Source organism: Schistocerca piceifrons, chromosome 8, assembly GCF_021461385.2.
Source record: "Schistocerca piceifrons isolate TAMUIC-IGC-003096 chromosome 8, iqSchPice1.1, whole genome shotgun sequence".
In the NCBI taxonomy this organism is placed as follows: Eukaryota; Metazoa; Arthropoda; class Insecta; order Orthoptera; family Acrididae; genus Schistocerca; species Schistocerca piceifrons.
The window spans coordinates 130,648,169-130,652,206 of record NC_060145.1 but is presented as its reverse complement, the minus strand read 5'-3'; positions in this window follow the sequence as shown (position 1 = coordinate 130,652,206).

Here is a 4,038-nt window from a genome sequence, read left to right as displayed (position 1 = left end):
TCTGACTGAAAATCGGATACTTGTTTGTATCCAGTTTTTAACGAGAAGCTGTCCACAGAACCTCCTCCTGAAGTTCAGTGAATTTCGACATCGTCAAATTGGAGCAAGGGATCTATTCGAAATGCACTCTTTTATTCATAAAAGTCATGATCGGATTCGGCAGATATTTTACAATTAACCAGTTTCAATTCTAATGAGTCATCATCAGGAATAAGGAATCTAGAAGAGAAAAAATGCAAAATTACTGTTAAATAGGAGTACATGCGTCGCCAGCCCATGCATCGTACTTCAAAAGAAATATCAAGGAAACAAGAGCCAGCCTGCAAATCGAGAATCCTGGCTCGTAGAATGAATATTTTCCACTTAACTCTACTTTTTCATTCTATGGTCGGTTGTTGGCAAAATTCTATCTTTAACAATTATGTATTTACCAGTGCTTGGTTCATTTCCTTTTTTAATGACTAGTTTAATAAAATTTTATTTTACGTGTGGTCCTTCTTTCTCCGAGTTCCTTTCGGTACTGTAAATTGTGGCTTATTATATTTTCAAAACAAATAGTGATTATGTTATAGTTGTTTTCAACATATCTTTTCACATTGTATTCTCGCACATGTGAGCCAAGCATTTGCAACGTCCTCTACGAAAGTAACTGTTCCAATCTCGAAGTCTACGCTGGAGCAGGGACCGTAGTTGATTTTAAGTGCTTGAAGACGACTTGATGTGTAATTCCGTAACAGGACACCGGGTTTATTGTCATTTTTCTCTTCAGCTTGCATTTTGCAATATTTTTTACCTGTTTACATTTAACAAAAATTTTGCAGTTTCGTTTTTTTCTAGATTTTGTGTTCTGATAACCCGCTTGCGCAGCCGAGGCGGCTAACGCACGCCTGTGCGGTGGCGCTCGACTCATAGATTTGAGGGCTCTAATCGTAATGGCGGAAAATAAAATTCACCTGCAGTCCGCATTGTCCCATGAAATGAGGGCATTTGACACTGTAGATGGTGATCTGTCCGTCAGGTGGGAGTGTTAAGCTCTGTAGCCCCTTGGTGTTGTTCGAGACGAATAGCTGTGTGCCGGGACCGGGTTTCACCCTCTCCCTTCTCTCATCATCTCCACCACACTACACACACACACACACACACACACACACACACACACACACACACACACACTTAACGGATGCACTTAACACAGCTCTCACGCTTCGTGAAAGAAAGGTGCCAATGTGCGCGAAGGAGAACGAAAACCCATTTCAATTAGGCCGCTTTTCGTGCCAACCATGCCATAAAGCTTTACTTTTTTCTTTAGTCCGGACGATGACTTATTCGATTGGGGGTTTGTATAGACGTGATATGCAACCTGTCGCTTTTCGAATTTGATACGATATATTCTGCTATTAACTATTTTCCGAGCCACTGATGATCATAATCGGGTAGAGATATTATTTATGGTAGCATGTGGTGCTTGATGGCAGGATCGTGGTGCTGTCGAAAATAACAAAAATTTAGGCGGAAATTAACGAAATATGTACGAAATGAAGAGATCGTTATGTTAAGGATGCTACATTGTATTGTATCCTAGTATCCACAATAAATTTATGTCGGCAATGTGCATTTTAACCACACATACACACAACGTATTTAGATGCACTTTTACAGTAAACAAACACTGAAAATAAACCCACAGAGTATGAGAATGTACGTACTACACTTTGCCACTTCGAGATCTTTGAAATGCGGAATAAAGCATTGATAATGAACGCAAGTGAACATTCCGAGCTGTAGGTCTGTGCATACGTAGGCAATATATGTGTGATACGGATCAAATAAGTTACAGATAACACACAGAATGAAATATTTATTACATAAACAAGAGCGAATGAGTCGGTAGCATATATGACAGACATGTGAATATGGGAACCTGCAGGTGCGCGCATCAACTAGGTTTCGCTTGAAGAAAGGTAGCAAAATGAGAAATGTTTTGATTCATCGTATACGTATATTGACAACGTACGGACACAAATACAGCTTGCGATGTTCACTTGCGTTCATTATCTACGCTTGTAAATATTTTATTTTTTTAATTTAATGGAGCTCATGTCAAGGTACCGACGGCTTTCCTACGTTCGATACATCAGCTCTCGCCCGATCACCGACGTTAAGCGAATTCGGGCCGGTTACTAATTGGCTGGTTGTATGTCTTGGAACACGGGATGCCGTTCGGTGAGTGCGGTTCTAATCGCGTCAGTTTGGAACCGCGTGACCGCTACGGTCGCAGGTTCGAATCCTGCCTCGGGCATGGGTGTGTGTGATGTTCTTAGGTTAGTTAGGTTTTGTAGTTCTAAGTTCTAGGGGACTGATGACCTCAGTAGTTAAGTTCCATAGTGCTCAGTGCCATTTGAACCATTTTTTTGATGCCGTTCGGTGAGGGTCACGCAAGTCGTCGAAGTGGCGCTCAGTTGAAAGACTTGCACCAGGCCGTGGAGCCTCACGACACCGAACTGTAATATAAGGTGCTCATATCGATCCATTTTTAAGAAGTATTGGATGCATTTACATAATACGTAATTCTAACCAGTCCTGTGACAAACGAGGGCCTTTTTTTTTTTAAGGATAATTAAGAAGGTAGTTCACAATAGAAGAACGTGTGGCAACTGCTAATACGCGATTGCGCTCTTTGTCTTATGTGCAGCTACAACAGGGGTTCAATTGGAAGTTTCACATGCCAGTACCAACGAGAGAAAACGCCCTGTTACTTCTCAATAAATTCCGAAGAACTGGAAACGTTGCCGATGAATCCTCCTGTACGACAAGAGACTGTTCAGTGAACCAGAGGAACAGTCGAAAGAGTAATCGTTTAAGACAGGCGTTATACGTTTTAAAATTAACGATTTTGAAAATTTTACTCTTACAGTAAAGAAAAAACCGAACCTTATTCAGGTGATTCACAGATTAGACCTCGAAGATTAGTCCAGCTTCGTGTTACCATTTGAAAGAAGCTGCACCCAACGAACGCCTCAAGGACTACATTTTGTTTATTGATGACGTCAAGTTCTAGAACTGCGGAAAAGTTAACGAACATAACTGCCGGATACGGGGTGAGGAGCCACATCAAGCTACCACTAAATGGGAAAGAGACATCCCAAGAGTGAATGTGTGGTGGCTTCGATTCACAAAGACTACAGTTTATGAACCCTTCATTTTGTAGAAGGGATAAGTACAGGAAACGTTTACCTTGGTTTGCTGGAGAAATTCCTGGATGCACAACTTCAACAGGAAGACATTGCTGTTGTGTTATAACAGGACGCAATATAACCTCGTTTTGCTCTGATAGTAATGAAGCACCTAAATCGTAGAGTCCGCAACAGATGAAGAGGCAGAGTTTCAGCTAGATTGTAGCGATCACGTTCACCTGATTTGATACCAATGGATTCCTTCTTTGGGGGATACATAAAGATAGGCGTGTACAACATAAAAGTAAGGGATCTTCAGGATCTAAGAGCCTGAATCGGGCTCAAATGGTTCAAATGGCTCTGAGCATTATGGGACTCAACTTCTGTCGTCATTAGTTTCCTAGAACTTAGAACTAGTTAAACCTAACTAACCTAAGGACATCACACAAATCCATGCCCGAGGCAGGATTCGAACCTGCGACCGTAGCGGTCTCGCGGTTCCAGACTGCAGCGCCTAGAACCGCACGGCCACTTCGGCCGGCCCTGAATCGGGGATGCGGTATCAGCTATTTGACAATACTTGCTTCAGAACGTATTCAGATCTGCTCTTCAACGATAGGATCGATGCTTCGGAATGTACAATAAACAAACATGCGTATTATGTAAATGCATCTATTATACTTTTGAGTTGTATGAAGACTTTCTGACCACCCTGCATCTGCAAGGGCTATTCGGAAAGTAAGGCCCGATGGGGTGCGAAATGGAAAGCACGGTGAAAATCCGATGAAGTTTTGCACAGATGAGCTTTAGTATGCCCATCGATCACGTCGAGCTCTCTTCATTTCTGAGTTCACAGAGAGCACGT